Raw genomic sequence first — 17,403 nt, 5'->3', positions numbered from 1 at the left:
AAGCGAGGGCGATTTTTACATTCTGGGTTTAAAAATACCACTTTTAGAAAGTAGGTATTTTCTTGCTTAGCCATCCTGTGTGCCTCTGCTGGTTTGTGTACTGACTGTCTGGCTTTGGAGTGACAGGGGTGGGAAGGTTCATTCTCTCAGACGGCCACCAGGGGGGTGTTGATGTGTGTCCTGCCTTTCCTGAATGATTCAGGGCTGGGCTGAATACACCTGGGCTGCATTCAGATTAGGGGGGGGGGGGGGGAGGGAGTTCTCACTAGCACCTGCATAGAGTAGTGGGAGGAGATTTCTCTTGCACCAGAATAGGCCCTGTCTGCATTATACAATGCTTTTTCCACTTCCTGCCAGGAAGCTGCACCAGAGAGGACAGAAATGGTTTTGACTGGGCAAACAGCTTCTCTGCAACCAGAGAACAAAGGATTTTACCGTATAAATATTGGGGCCCGACCCCAGAACTTTAGATCACTTCTGGCAATCAAGAGGGACCTTTGCCAAGGAAAAGAGCCAGAGAAGCTGAGGAGGAATACTGCCCCTGTGCTGTCTGGGGTTGGCCTCCAGTGGCTACTTTCTGCCAAGGAAAGGAAAAAGGACTTTGCTGTGTCCCCTGCTTGAGGAGGATCTCCAAGGGCTTGAAGCTGAGCTTGCCTCATGTTCTGAAGTCCCAGGAACACAAAGGCTTCAACACCAGCTCCCCTGAACTTCCTTGCTGGGAGTTCTGACCTGCTTAAAGGTGCCTGCTGTTGTTTTAGACCTCTGGAAGCTGTTTGCTGCTGGGAGCTGGAAAAGAAACACAACTTCAAGAAGCGCGACGCATCCACACCTGTTTCCGATGTAATGCCGAAGAAATCGCCGCTGCGCCAGACCGCACCTCAAGAAATCGCCCCGCGCCCCATCGAGTGCACCTTTCTCTGAAGTCCAAGATCACCGCACTGATTCGATGCAAGGCCTGCAGTGCGGCAGCAAGAACCCACGGATCGTCGCATCACATCGAGGCGCCAAGTCTGTCTCATCGTTGGGGGACGCAGTACGAAACCGCCGCTTCACCTCCCCACGAAGTAAGAAACCGATGTATCACCTACCCTCTGGTAAGGAACTGACGCATCACCTCCCCTGCGCAGCAGTAAGGAACCAAAGCATCACATCGCCCGGAGCAAGGAACCAATGCATCACCTTCGCTGAGTGCAAGGAACCTATGCATCACCTTCCCTGTGACCCTTTTTGTTTGTGTGCACGACGCATCCAACCAACACATCACCTTCGCTGAGTGCAAGGAACCTACGCATCACCTTCCCTGTGACCCTTTTTGTTTGTGTGCACAACGCATCCAAGGTACTTTGTGTGAAAAGTGTTGCATCTGCAATTTGCTTTGAACTGAACTATTTCTACCATTTTAAAGTCTTATTTGTATTACTGTACTGTGGATATTTTAAAATGTTGGTCTTGTTTGGTTTATCGCAATTACCAAATTGCTTTTTGGTTTAATATCCGCCTCAATTTCTTCAGGAGGTTGAGTCTGCCAGTTGTTATTCTGTACCTTTATAGTATGGTTTTAAGAGTGGTATATTTGAACTTGATTATTAATTTGTAATAAACCTTTTCAAACTTGGCTATCGATTCCTGGTCCTCATTGAGTAGCCAAATGGATTGCACTGTTAATGGAAATTTGATTGAATGCAAAGACCAATTCCTGTCACCTCTGTCGGGTTTAAAAGGTCCATTGGAAGACCAATGGTAGGCAAGTGGAACCAGAAAATGCTTTATCAAATCATGTCATTATTCCATTCCATGCAGGCTGGGTGAGCCTGTGAGCCTAGGTGTCCCAGTCCAAAAGATGGCTTTTGGACACAATCTTTGCCAAAAGGTAAAATGACCAAAGCGCTTGGTGAGTTGGTGGCTGCTGTTGTAAAAAAGTCTCAGATCAGTAAAGATTTTTTAAAAAAAATCCTCTTTGGGGATCTGAAGCTCTAGCCTGTTGACAAAATGTTTTAAACACTATGTTTTGATTTAGAGTTTGGCAGACAGGAAGCTTACTTTTGGCGTTGATGGGCAGAATAAAGCAAATAATGAGCGCCCACACCTAGGGAAAACAACATCCCGGGTGCGGAGGTCATTAGGATTTTGTTTTTAAATAACAACCTCATTTTTTCGGAGTTTGGTTCAAAACATTTGTAAACCTTTGATGGACAATCATCAAAATTAGATGAGGTATTTCACCAACATTTTTTGTACCTTGACAGGAACCACCATGACAGAGGTTCCTGTCAACGTACATGGATAACTGCTAGGCCAGCATTGATCTCTAAATTTTGCAGGTAGTAGTTTGTAAGGCCGCCAGACTTTTGCCATAAGAAAGTGGGGCACAAGGTGTCAATCTTCAGAGAGGCACACAGGGCTGTCTGCATTACAATCATGCAAACAGCAGCGTCCAGCGGCTCTAGTGATTCAGTTGAAAGTGTTTTAATCACTTATTAATGTGCTGCGTGTGCTAATTTTAACACATCATCAACCCTTTCCCTTGTCCTTGTCCTTCCCTCTCACACCCTGCTTCCACATACCCCCTACAAATAGCTTGGTACCAGTGACAGACCTGAGCTGTGATTGATTGAAATGATTTGGGGAGGTGCAGAGATGTCTGTGTTCAGAGGGCAGTAACTGCTGTGATATTATCTATTAGGAGCCGACCTGTGAATACAAAATGAGCTCCCTGCGGCTTCATTTTATTCATCAGCAGCAGCAAAAACATCAGCTTTCTTTGTGCTCAGGGCTCTATCCCAGCAGAGGTGGCAATGGTTGCCAGAATTGTGCTCAATGTCAGGATTTGTGGTTTACTACTGCATTAAGAAGCCCAGGCACTCAATAAAAAAGATAATTAAATCAATAAAATAGGGAATATTTTAAATCTATGTCCTAGAGTCACTCTGTTTGTGCGTGTATTGTACTATTTTGCAGCAAGTTCTAAATAATGTCTCCATGTCATTGCTTGAAGACCCTGTTCAAGAAGATATGGTTTTGCATGTGGCCAGATTTGGGAGGCCGCAAATTATAGTGTTATACAAATGTATTCACAATATATTTTAGGTAGACCCGCTTAGGTGGACAATACAGTGCCAATGGACACATCAGCAAGGGCGCAACATTTATTTCTGCCCACGGCGGTCTGGAAAAGGTTGGCTCCTCAGCCAGATGTAATGTCCTCCACCACCTTGAAAGAAGGGGTACCATTCGACAAACTCTATGTCTAGTCCGATGCTGTAGGAAAGTAGGATCTGCTTTCATGGTCACCCCCACTTTTTGCTGGTGTCACTCTGTTTTTCAAACTAGTCTGACTGGGATCCTGCTAATCAGGACCCCAGTCACTGTGCTCCCTGTGTGGTACCTTGCTAATTGGCTACTAGTGTACCCTTCTAAGTCACTAGTATATGGTACTAGGGTACCCAGCAGTGGTGTGGAATTCCTTTAGCCCAACACCCAGGACATATTGTTTGGGGTCAAGGGCAACAGGTTTTCATGTTTATTTTGTCCATGGGACAAGTAGGTCCAACCCCCTGCTTTACAAACCCTTTGGCTGCCAGTTCACAGTACCACATTATGGAGCAGGTAAGGGGTTGTCTGCAGTTAAGGTAGAATTTGCATCTATATGTTAATGCTGTTCAAACTTGTGCTTATGGTTCATTAACGCAAAACCTTTATTATTAGGGTGTGCGCTCTAAGGAAATGTATGCTCGGACTGCACTACTGACAGTGGTTCCAGTAAAAAAAATGTATTCCCACATTTGCAACGTTTAGCAATATGAGGCTACATACAATGCTCCCAGAATGCTCTCCAATTAGATGCAAATATCTGCAGAAGCTTGAAGTCAAGATTGATGATCCTTTGCTTTCAAAATAAAATGTTCACAAAAAAATATGCATCTAGGAAAAAAAAAAAATCGAAACTACTGTGAAATATTAGGTACCATTACTTTGAAGCATCATTTAGGAGACTATTGATGCGTGCTAGAATTTCCAAAAGTATTCATAATTGAATCAGTGTAACAAGTTTCAACAAGATTATAAGAAATAGGAAAACAAACAAGCACTGGCAAAGCCAAAAAGTCTGACACTGGTGGTCAGCATTTTGATTTTGTCAGTGAGTGTCATGTTTTGACATGGTTTTTATAAAACGTTATTGTTGTGATAGCTATTGGATACTCACCATTATAACAAACATTGGCAAAAATACCTTTTGGTCTCAAAAAAGCACACATTGCCACGGTAGTTCCTGGCACTGAACAAAAGTACTTTGTGTGCCAATATATGTTCCCTATGAAAGAACAGAATGCTGTCACTCACAGTGAAGCCAGCTGAGAGAGAGAATTTTAATAAAAACTAAAATTCTTGGTTAATGCCGACTTAATTAGGAGCCCAATTCTTAAAGAAAATCACAAAACTGCACCCATAGTATATGTTCTTACATCAATGCATATTTACAGGTTTCATGACTTAACAAGAATTTATAGAAGTAGGCCAGGAAATCGTACTCCTAGAAAATATTTGTGATCTGCATTTTAGCGCAAGCAAATATGCACGTGTAGATTTGCTTACGTGAAAATCTGTTAAGCGTCTGCAAGTTCACCTTCCCTCCAACCACTTTTTTCCCAACTCTGGATGAAGTTTTACTTCTGCTCTTGTCAGGAGTAAATTTCCAAACTTTCTCAGTATTAAAAAAGATTAGAGAAGAGCAGGTGAAAACCCCTAATGCAAGTTATTATGTTTGCACAGGCTCAAAAGTACATATCAACCCTGGGACTATTGCTTACAACTACCTCCAGCCCCAATATGTAGATATGCAGAATGGTGATAAAATAAGGGACTCGCTCATATTCAAACCCCTCTGTAGTATAAATGTAAATTGTAGTATAAGCCCTTTCATAATCAGAAAGTCTATTATCAGAGCTCCCATGTAATGAGAATGCTGCCATAATTTGTTGCTGCACAGCGTGGCACCAAAGGGACAAGAGGATGTTTTTACAGGACAAGTAGATTTATGAAGCAACCTGTCGCCTCGACATGTAGATAATTGATTAAATTCCACACCCCTGACCCAGGGCATAGGTACACCAGGGGTCTCCCATGGGCTGCAGCATGTATTATGCCACCAATGAGAGACCACTCAAACTGTGACTACCGGCCTGCCATTGCAGCCTGTGTGAGCAGGTGTTAGCACCACTCACCACAGATATAAGTTTCCTTACATCTGAGGTCACTGCATTTAAAAATGTTAAGTTACCATTAAGGTAGGCCTTTCAATCCTGAAGGCAGGGTGCTTGGTTGTAAGTGTGAGGGTGCCTGGCGTGAGCAGGACACCCACTATAAACCCAGGAGTCGATTCTCCAGACTTTGTAAGAGTGGTCAGCTATTTTAGACATATAGTGGACATGAAGTCAAATACAAGATGTCTAACTATATAATGGCTGCACCGAAACCGGTGATGTTTGGTATCAAACATGTTGGAATCTTACCCCAACACTGATTCGAGTGTTGGATGTAAGATTCCATGTACTGGGAGGCTCCCCTAGAAAGTCCCGCTATATTCCCAGTACCAGCCTTTAAGGGTCCAACAGCAAGCTAGTGCTGCTGCCAACTACAGACACAATTCTGACCTCCTGCTGCTGAGCCAGGCTCGAGCAGGGGAAGGTAGAACAACAGGTTTCCTGTCACAGGGAGGTGTAACCACCTCCCAGACAGGACTTAGTGTATTGGGCTAGGGTGGGGGCACTTGCCAGCACCACCAGACTGCTTTAAAGGGCACATTAGGTGCCTTCCTTGCATAATCCAGTTGGAACTAGTTCAGGGAGACATTGGCTCCCGCTCTGACGCTAAACTGGACAAAGGACATGGGAGTATCCTCCCCTCTGTTCTGCCCCCCCCCCCCCCAACACCCATGGGAGGGTTCCCTGACTATTCCCAACCCTTTCCTTAGGGTACTTAAGGGCATACCTGTGGGTGGCTCTTCAGATTAGTCGTTGGACAAGATTAAGATCCGAAACCACTTCATCTTCAACCGTCTGGACACATTGGACTTCTTTGGGCTTTGCTTTGGGAACCGAGACTGCATCTGGAAGACTCCTGCTGCTCCTGGTCTAGTCGTTCTGCCAGTCGTCTGCTTTGCCGGTGCCTGTGTTCCTTACAGGTTCTTTCTAAAGCCTGTGGGCATCCAAGACACCCAAACGAATCTCCCTTGGAGTGAAGTAGTCACTCCCCTGCGTCTGCAGGCACCGCAACAAAGCTGACCGGTCTGCTGTTCGTGATTTCTCAAAGACTCTGAAAGGTTCAGCAACACAGGTGGTGGTTCTGCAACTCCCTCGAGGCCTGCACTGTCTTCTCAGCAAGTTTGAAGACAGTTTACCTCGTCCAAACCGATGAAGCAGCACCCCTCTGCACCACGTTGACTTGCTGTTGCCAAGCCTTGTTGACTCTTCTCCAGAGATCTTCTGGCTCGCTCCAGCCTCCAGCTCCTCCTGCTACCAAGATCTTCGGCCTCACAGCATCCTCTGCACTGTGGGCCTGTCTTCTCGGTGAGCTGCTTGAGGTCCTTTTGTGACTTGTGTGGCGTCGGCCTGTGAGTCCTTTTCAGGGTCTTCTCTGGCTCTCGTGGACTCCCCTGCTTGCTCGGCGCCTGCTCTGACTCTCCTGCACTTGGTGAGTCCCTTGGACCTTGTGCTTTCTTGGTCTGTTGCTGCTGCCAAAGCTTGATAGTGCACCCTCCGGACACTGCCCCCCTAGCTCTTGTTTTCCAACGTGGGACAGCTTGTGAACGCTCCTGGTCTTCCACAGCATAGCTTGATCCCCACATCTGCAGCGACAAGGTCAGGTCAACTCTCCTGCATCGTCATTCCTCGGTGGTCATTGGCCCTCCCTGCCTCCTGGTTACTCCTGAGTGGCATCGACTCTGCCCCCTCTGCTTGGAGGTACTCCTCGTCAAGAATCCACCCTTGGATTCCACCGTACACTTTCACCTTCTTCACCAGCGGCATTTTCGCTTAAGTCCTCCATTGTGGTCTATGGCAGTTCCCGACGTCACTTGACACCTATGCATCCTGCTTCCGCTGTGGCTGTGAACAAAGGTGTCAGGAAGCCGGGGAGATTTCAATCCCCTCAGGCTCCCAGAAGCCTTTGTTTTATTTGTTAGAACATTCTGCCCTCTAGTGGCAGAATGTTCTAATAGCCTTATAGCCCATGGTAGCGGCGCTAAACCTGGCTATTAAAGTCCCGCTCCCTTGTTAAAGGCCCTCACCTTCGGCTCGGGCCTTTAATGCTGGAGCGGGCCTTGAATAGACGGTATAGCCCACTCAGCGGGCTATAAGGCTATAATAAAAACTTGGCCATTATCCAGAACAAGAAGGAAAATATCTGAAAACGTTTTTCTTTGGAAAATGTAAGACCCCCAAATTTCATTAAGGTGTCATGTCTGGCTGATGCAATAAAATATATCACTATAATGACAGCCAGATTTGCACTCTGAGGTAATAATATTAAATGTACCCCTGTGGGTGGCCCAAAGTAAAAGCAAGTAAAGCCTAGCCTCCATTCATAACAGGAAGTTGCAAGTATCGATTGGTACACTTTAAATTATTTTAAAAAAAGCATCCAATGTTTTTCAAAAAAATACGTTGGTAAGGTTTAATCCAGGATGCAGAATAGATAAAAACATTTTAGTAAGAAAATCATTATGATAATACTGACATGACTAATTGACAAAATGGGGTGTTTGCACCACGTATTCAGAATTTGCACACTCAGCTAGTGTCCAGTCATAATTCAGCTTGAAAGTCCAATGCAGCTCACACAAGTGAAATTCTCAAGAAAATAACTGAAGCCGCCACTTGGATATATTCAAGTTGTATGCCTAGACAAATCTGAGTTTTGCCTGAACTTACTAAGTTACCTGAATCCTGCTCAAAGTCTCCTTCAATTCAGATCCTTGGGAATTACATTAGACAAACACTTGAATATGCAGGATCCCATCAGTACAGTCACCAAGGGAGCAAATTATTAGAGGAGCATTCTACGTAAGCTTAAACCTTACCTCCCTCAGGAGGACCTCAAGCATGCGGATCAAGCTCTTGTGATGCCCAGACTGGACTACGGTAGTGCCACACTATGCGGCCTACCTAGATACAAAGATACAAACTGGCCCCTGGAATGGCCTCCCTTAATGCGGCCGCCAGACTTGTCTCCGGAACAAAAAGAACAAGCACCTTTCCCCGGCTCTAAAATCCCTGAACTGGCTACCTTATGAGGCAAGAATTCAAGTAAAGATAGCATGCCTGAAAACTACAAAAATCAGGTGGTTGCAGACCGTCGCGAAGCGCGATCTCCCGGCTAATGAAACCACATTGTTTCCATGAGAACAAAACAGGACACAGAGCTTTCTCGGGTGTCGCTACTAAGATGCAGAACCTAATTGCCTCTACCGCTTCCTTCAAAAAACAGAAGCAAAATCTTTTCTGATGAACAAGATGTTACCCTAAGCTATCATTTCTGTGTTTATTGATTGTAACCATACCTGTGACTCTTTATGATGCCAGACCTTTTCTTATCTGACTACCTCTGATTTAAAAAAAAAAAACATATGTCATTTCAGTTTCGCAGATAATGTATCAAGCATTTTTACATCGATTACAGTCGTGCTAGTCAATGCGAAAAGTTTGAGTTGCACTTTTATAGTCTCGAGTGGGCTACTGAACATTATTATGCTTGTGCTGAGAGACCTGAGAGGGTAAGAAAGTACAGTAGAGCTTACCCCAAAACTTCCTCTCCCCCTTCCTCCCCTCCCTTAACTCAACTGGCCCTAACGCATCCCTACGGTTAACAGCTGTATCTCTACTATTTAGCCGTCCCTCTCTCGGTTTTGCGTGTGTATATACTATGGTTTTGTGTTCTGAACTGGCAGGTTCACAGGCGTGGCTGCATTATGTTCGCAGTGAGGGAGGAAGGGGGGCAATGGAGATGGGGTGAGGTGTGGCAGATCTCTGCGTGGGGGGGAGCACCTATTGTTCTTGAGCTGCCGGAACTGGCGCCGACGCACTTGACTTGAAGGCTTCCAGGATGGCATCCCATTCCATAGAGATTAGGTTTTTGCGCAACCCGCGGGCTTCCTCTCGCCGAATGGACGAGCTTTCCGCACTACCCCTTCTCACTACCTCCCCATGCCAGCCATGTAACGGCCAGGGGTTGACTGATTTTTCACCGCATGGTGATGGCGCGTTTAGCCATGAGCAGGGCTAGCTAGGTCCGTGAAGTGAAGTTGTACCTTCAATGCTTTAGTGCACAGGGTGAGGCCCAACAAGCAATTGCCTGCCGTGCACAGCACAGGGGCGCCTGTTGCTGCAGCAGTAAGTGTCACCACCTCTGTCCAAAACCCAGTAAGCTCCGGGCACTGCCATAGCATGTGGAGCAGGTCTGCCTCTTCTGCCTTGCATCTAGGGCAGTGGTGTTGTGTGTGTGGATACATACCCTGCAGTCGGTGTGGTGTTAGGTATGCTCTGTGTATGACCACATGTTGAATAAATTTGAATTTGGCGTTCCGTGGGATTTTCCTGGGACATTCTAAAATCGAGTCCCATTCTTTGTCTGTAGCTGATTACCTCTGATAACAAGTGAAGTAATTTGTGTATTCTCAAGACCCTTTACTTCATTCATGTATGTAATCATGTGAGTTAGTTTAATTATACCATACCTTCCCTTTTTCTAAAGCACTCTGATACCTACTTGGGTCATGTTTGCACTATACAAAATGTTATAAAAAAATTAAATTAAAAAAAAGAATTGTCTTTGTAAGAGGTGTAGCATAGGCAGGATGTGCAGTATGTATGGCCAGACTGTCGGCTTATGCACTAAACTACCTAAAATTATAAGGGTATCTATAAATCTTGGAAATTTCATGAGGAAAAACACCAGGTAATTTTCATAAATAGATAATAATGAGGGGCATCCCTATATAGTGCTTAGGTGTTAAAAGTAATATGGCGCCTATTTTTCATGTGCCCTGATTTGCTGATGAAGTGATACATGTGCTCACACCACAGTGATTCTGCAGCTTCTGTTAACTTCATATGCAAAAATATTGCATAAACATCCTCGATTTTCTGGGTGAGCCAGAAGACTTTTCTGTTCTACTAGGGATGCTGTGTGTTACTCTCTCCGTTTTGCTCCCCATTTGGAACTTGGAATCAATTCTGATTTTTGACTCCTCTGTGCTGCCTTTCTATTGAGAAACTTCATGGCATTGACTCTGTACGGCTTTAACTTTGACCGTGTACTAAAATCCTTTACCATTTTATTGACCTAGAACTCAGTTACTGTGTGGGAGACGCTTCGTGGGGCTTGTTTGGTGCCTTCTTTGTCGCCACCAGCTACAGTGAACGGACTACGCATCCCAGGGGCGAGCGGGGTGACCTTGTGACCAGCGGCCACTCCCCCCCTGCATCGGGGACTTTATTAACAACTCGCTCCTCACGCTTCGCGGGAGACGCTTCGTGGGGCTTGTTTGGTGCCTTCTTTGCCGCCACCAGCTACAGTGAACGGACTACGCATCCCAGGGGCGAGCGGGGTGACCTTGTGACCAGCGGCCACTCCCCCCCTGCATCGGGGACTTTATTAACAACTCGCGCCTCCCGCTTCGTGGGAGACGCTTTGTGGGGCTTGTTTGGTGCCTTCTTTGCCGCCACCAGCTACAGTGAACGGACTACGCATCCCAGGGGCGAGCGGGGTGACCTTGTGACCAGCGGCCACTCCCCCCCTGCATCGGGGACTTTATTAACAACTCGCGCCTCCTGCTTTGCGGGAGACGCTTCGTGGGGCTTGTTTGGTGCCTTCTTTGCCTCCACCAGCTCCAGTGAACGGACTACGCATCCCAGGGGCGAGCGGGGTGACCTTGTGACCAGCGGCCACTCCCCCTGGCGGTGGGGTGTATTTACAGATTGCGGAACCGCGTTATGCGGGACGCGCGCGGGCGGCGCCGGGCTAAGCCCGGGCAAAGGGCGGGCCGTCTGTGGCCGTCAGGGACCGAAGGAGGCCGAGCCGGGCCCCCCCTCGTGGCTGTCACCTCAAGTAAGGGAAATGTTTTTAACATTGCCTGTGGACATGGAGCTGCACATGCAACGCTGTGCATTGTAAATCGGTACCTTAAACACACGTAAGATATTGACTGTTTGGCTGGCTGTTGTACCACTTGCACCAACAACATGGCAAGCAAGGTTAAAACTCGCTCGGCTAGAGTAAAGTGTAATTCCCCACCCTTGCGACAGTCACAATCACCAGGAAATGGTATAGACCTATCCCCAGTCGCAAAGCCAACGGCTATTGATCGCATGTTGCAGAAAGCAATCGGGGCAGTATTATGTGAGATTGAGCGCACAGAGAGACGCCTGTCCCTAATCCCACCGTTGGAGTCCCCTGTCTTAACGCTAGGACCAGAAAGTGAAGTTGTGACTATTTCGCCGTTTTGCTCACCAGAAATTTTGGATTTAGATCTTCCCTGTGCGCAGACGGACATTGGGCTAAATATAGGGGTATCGGTCCTCAACAATTCATCTTCACCGAATCTTCACCGAATTATTCAGTGCAACAGGATAGAGCCACCATTTCAAATACAAGGGCACCACAGAGTGGCCAGGGTCCATCTGAGCAAATGTCATCTGCACTGCAACTAACAAAACAGCCCCGAATCGAAAAGGTGCAATTAACAAAGCAGCTCGATGCTGATGTCCCTACGATATTGCCTAGTGTCCTGCCTACAATTAATCTACCACCGGAAGCATGCCCCTACGTAGTAGTTCTTGCAGGTGTACCAGAACTAAAGGGCGACCAGAACGAGACACATTTTGATTTACACAACAAGGTCACACACTGGCTTCATAATAATAAACCCTTGACTAGTAATGAAGATGGAAATGGGGAAATATTAAATGTCAGAAGGGTAGATTGGGTTGGCACTAGATGTAAGGATATTGTGGGCAATTGTATTATAGTCAATTTTAGGGACAAGAGAGTAGTGGAATATATTATGGCATGTGGGACTGCAAATCATTCTAGCCGCATAAACTCACTGCCATTGGGATATTTTTATCCCAGGCACGCAGCACCTTATGATGCTTTATCATTTGGGAGACTTATGGAGAGACCTAACTCCCATAGGGCCCAAGGGTACGTTGGTGATGGCCCTAGATCGAGGAATCTCGGACCACCAAGTTGGAGAAATAGGTTTAGTCCTCTGGCATCGCTAGAGGAGAATGATTGACTTAATAGCACCTTACCTACAGCAGATCCCTGTCAAGGAAGAAAAGGGAGGAACATGACCCTTGAGGAACTGCAAGAGGTAGGAATAGAGACATCACAAAACTATGCCCCCTTAGCCCCTTGGCTTTTGGAGGAGGCTGATACACCACGAATTTGTAGGGGGGAGAGCACAGCCAAAACTCCAGTACATACAACTATACCAGGGGGGGGAGATACCCTAGTCCTGAGTGAGATAAGGGTCAGGGGAAACGAGCAAACAGTATTGGGTAGTGGGTTAGTATTAGGACACATAAGAATAATGGAAGGATTGTCTAATACAACACCTAATCCTGCCGGTATAGCTGGTACACATACAATCGAAGAAGGCTTACAACTCATCTCCTGGAATATAGCCGGATTGGCAAACAAATTTAATAACTGTGAGTGGCGGCGGTACATAAATCAGTACCAGATAATTAGCCTACAGGAGACCTGAGTGGTTGACAATAGTCTTTTTCAAATGCCAGGGTATAAATGCTTTTTCGTTTCAGCCCAAAAATCAAGATCAGGCAGAGCTAGGGGAGGCCTGTCCATATATGTAGATCTAAACCTTCAAGGTATATGGACAAGCACGACCTGGTCCTCGCAGAATTTTCAGGCTGTGTGGTATAGGGGCAAAGGGCTAAGGCTGATCGTGTTTAATATTTATAATAAGGGGATCTCAGGAGAAAATAATCCATTCCTTCAGGACTTGGACCGCAGATTAAATCAAGAGATAGAAGCTAGCAAGGGGGTACCAGCTCCTACTATTCTAGTCATGGGCGATTTTAATTGCCATCTTTGCCCAGCCTTACTTCCCACTGACGCTGAATGGTCACATTGCCCAGTTAAGAATGGACCCCACTTTGGCCATACACAAGAAGGTATGGCCTTCACCAAATTCTTAGACACCTATGATTTGGGGCATACGATGAACATGATGGTTCTGGACAAAGACGGGATGCTCCCCCCCACTTTTAAGGGGCGAGGTTGCTCGTCATTTATTGCCTATATCGTATTATCTAGTTTCCTAAAACATAGGATCATATCCGCAGGGATCGAATGGAGTCCTTTCAGTGACCATAATCCCGTGGTAATGGAGCTTTCTTATCTGACCCAGCACAGGAGGGAACAGCCGGGTAGTACCTCCCAGAGAGTAACAGATATGGGGAAGCGGCTCAGGTGGTCAAAAATAGATGGGGAAAACTTCTATAAATCCCTTATGGATATGGGGAAAATTCCCATTGATGAGTGCCTTGATCCTACAGTGGAGGGGCTTCCGTTACTTGAAGCATTCGGGCAAATAACTAACCTGGTAGACGGGCTCCTAAAATCAAGTGCCCCAGTAAGGAAAATTGATTGCCCGAGATGGTTCGACAAGGACTGTTCACGCGCCTTAAGGGAACTTAAATGTAGTCTTAAGAAAAGGACAAGGGACAAACAAGAAGTAGCCCAGTGTAGACTAACGTACAAGAAGGAGATTAAGAGAAGGAAAGTAACTCTCCAGGGTGAAGTATGGTCTGACCTAAGGGAGGCTGCAGAAAGGAGAGACATTACTGAGTTCTGGAGAATAATTAATAAACCCTGTTTCCAGGACAGCAATGTCCCAGAGATTGGGACAAATATTCTCCCGGACCAGTGGCTTACACACTTCAAGGGTCTATATAATTATAGAACAGTACTCGCTCCAGAGGAGGGGGGGACAGTAAAGCAGGGGCAGGAAGTAGATTTTACTTTAAAAGAAATCACTGTGGGAATTGAGGGTCTGACAAAAAACAAGGCCCCTGGCCCTGACGGGACACCACTGGATCTGTTCCTTAGTAATGTTGAGCTATGGGCCCCAATACTCACTAGAGTGATAAGTGCTGCCTGTAGGTTTGGCCTACCTAGAACTTGGTCCACGGCCATAATTGTCCCGATTTTTAAAAAGGGGAACAGGGACAACCCACAATGTTACCGACCAATTTCACTGATCGATGTGTCAGCTAAGATTTTGGGTCGGGTAATTCTAAATCGCCTTACTGAGTGGACCGAGGAGAACAATATCATCTCTGACACCCAGTACGGCTTTAGAATAGGGAGATCTACAAGTGACCAATGCTTGAACCTGTATATGCTGGTAGCGAAATACACTAAAGCCAGCAATGAAGCTATTTACCTGGGGTTCATGGACCTGGCAGCCGCTTTTGATCACGTGAACAGGGACAAACTCTGGACTATGATGACACATTTGGGGATAGACTTGGGATTGATTAATATCTTGAGGGAATTACACAGGGACACCTCTGCAATGGTACGCTACAACATGGAGGGGGGGCTGACTGAATCTTTTCCATGTACTAGCGGGGTTAGGTAAGGTTGCATTTTGGCCCCCTTTTTATTCTCACTCTATATTAATAATCTGGAGAAGTCCTTGATCAACTTAAAAACTGATTGCCCAAGCGTAGGATCGCGTCCCATCCCGGTACTCTTATACGCGGATGACGCGGTCCTACTTGCACACACCCCTAAGAGTTTACAGCTTCTAATAGACGGATTTGTAAAGTTTATGGAAACCTTAGACCTGTCGGTTAATCTGGGCAAATCATACGTGATGTTAGCTGGCAATAAACCCTGCACCAACTTCTCTTATAAAATAGGAACCCATACACTAGAGAAGGTACAGTCTTTCTCGTATCTGGGCCTACTATTTGATGGCTCTTTACAATTTAAGCCCCTGGTGGAGGAACGCTGCTGCAAATTGATATCCTCCAATGGTGCTATCGCAGGCTATGGGTGGAGAGTGGGTCGATGGTCCCCTGAACAAATAATGAATCTTTATGGCTCTATTTGCTGCTCTAAGGCTACCTATGGTGCAGAAGTGTGGGGCTTTGTAAACATCCAGCAATTACAGCGGGAGGAAAACAAAATTTTACGCTCAATTTTGAAGATACCGCCGAGTACCCCAGCCGTAATAGCCCATAGTGAACTAGGGAGGCCATATTTAGAAGATCTGGTTAAACTTAGACCCATTTTGGCATGGCTGAAAATTTGGTTAAACCCTGAGGCGATTTTAAGTAGACAAATTATAAGCGACTGTATGGGAAGGGATAAAAGCATGAGCATACCATGGTTGAAATATGTATTGATTAGTTTGGAAAACCTTGGCCGTAAGGATCTATTTTTAAAACCAACAACGATTGTATCTCAAGATAAATCGTTTATTAAGAGATCATTTTTGGCCCAGAGAAACACAAGCAGAGCAGAGGCTGAAGGGATTAAATGTACCGTAAGTGCCTATAGTTTGGTAAAAAAACTCGGAGGGAATGGAGCCGTATCTTTATCTCATGCACAACGCCCAGGATAGATTTTTAATGTCCCGTTTTAGGCTCAATCTTTTATCCCATTTACTGGCTGATCCACCAGGTTTTATATTTCCGATTGAGCAGAAGGGTGCCTGCGGCTGCGACAATAGGTCTCCGCAGGACACCCTTCATTTTGTACTCTTGTGTCCTTTTTATTCAATGCCTAGGCGCAGATTTCTGGTAGGAATTTTAAAGCAAGCTAAATTAGCACATGCCAAAGATGCACTAATCTTTTTGCAAAAAGCGGTTGATCCCTTGACACTATGTAGCATTATGAATTTTATTAGAGTTGCGGTGCGATTGAGGGCAACTAGAGAGAAAGTTTGATCGTCATTATTTCAAATGAAATGCTTTGCTTAGTCTTCCTTTTTACCATATATGTAGTAACAGTCAGGATTCTGGTAGTGATTTAATTGTATTTTTAACTGTTTGTATATATGTGCTTTTATGGTGTTTTCTAATCATCGAATAAAGAACGACTGACTGACTGATTGTTTTCCAAATATTTTGATGTATTGGGAGGTGCCTTAAAGGGGGACACATTACTTTGTGAAAATGAGGTTTCAACACTGTCTCCGGCTCAGGTAAAGTGGGCATTTTGAGTGAGTTGAATTTTGGGTTGTCTAGAGTTTTAGGGTACCCTGCTCCCACAATGTTGGTAAAAGACACCTGATTAGCCAGGCTAGCTTGACTCCAGTGACACAGTGAGCCCGGGATCCACATCTGGGCATACCCAGTGCCCTTAGTGCAAGAAAGCAAAAGACACACAGATGATGGACAGAATGCAGAGCAAATCAAACATTATCTCCAGTCAATAAATCTGGGTTAAATCCATCGATCTTTTGCCCACCATGCCACTCATGTTTATGACCCAGCCATAGCAAATCAGTCTTGACCCTGTGCCTCATGGGAACAGTCCAGACCGAACTACCAAGCCAGGTCCTCTCTGGCCCAGAAATAAGCATCTTTGGACTGTTATCGGGGCATCACCCCTGCATTTGGTAGCACAGGATAGTTGCACGTTAAAGACCACCTCTTTTCTGCTTTTGGTTTTCCTTTTTTGCCCAGTACTTAGTGTTAGTAGATTTGCTGTGTGGGTTCTCCTGGTGGATTTTGCAGCACACCTGACTCCCAGTGCAGTTCCTGAAAAATAAGGATGAATAGGGCTAAATAGTTCTGGAGAATTGGAGTGCTTTTGGTGTGTTATTGAGGTATTGAATCTTGTTCTGAGTGATGGATTGCTATGCAGTATATGAAGCTTTTGGTTACGCTATGTTGATTTTTGGTTCAATTGGTGATTTGATCACTGTTGTTTTGATGACTATTCTTATTTGTAATTTGCGTCAAAAGGTTTCTGACTATTTATGTTGATTAGTTTGTTTACCGAACTCATTGAAATCCAAGACTTCAAGATATTAAAGTTTTGCTTGTCTGCAAAAGATAGTGTGCCTTGTGAGGCACAGAATTCTCCTTTCTAGGAGTTTGTGTGTCTAATTTGGATTAGTGTCTCTTGCTTTTAGGTGCACAGGAGAAAATACATTAACGAAAAGTGGACTATCACCAGACAGGGGTCTGCTTAGTATGAACATGGTTTAACAAGTCAAGTGAAGGTGTTGGTTTTGTTTCTGTTGTTTGCGACATTCATTTATTCTAACCTGCTGATTTTCCTCCTATTTAAATCGAGCAGAAACGTTTTATTTTGTGTAAGTTCATTGAAAAAGGCTGATTCACAAAGAAGTCGCACTGTAAT

The 17,403-nt window shown here is 45.4% G+C and overlaps 1 protein-coding gene across 3 annotated transcripts in view; it reads right to left on the bottom strand.

Moving 5' to 3' along the window:
• ZBTB45 (zinc finger and BTB domain containing 45) overlaps positions 1 to 17,403 on the bottom strand; it is a 458,931-nt gene that overhangs the window by 238,010 nt on the left and 203,518 nt on the right. The window lies entirely within an intron of this gene.

Source organism: Triturus cristatus, chromosome 7 (genome assembly GCF_964204655.1).
Source record: "Triturus cristatus chromosome 7, aTriCri1.1, whole genome shotgun sequence".
NCBI lineage: Eukaryota > Metazoa > Chordata > Amphibia > Caudata > Salamandridae > Triturus > Triturus cristatus.
The sequence above is the reverse complement of the archived record's forward strand: the minus strand, read 5'-3'. Positions and strand labels throughout refer to the sequence as shown.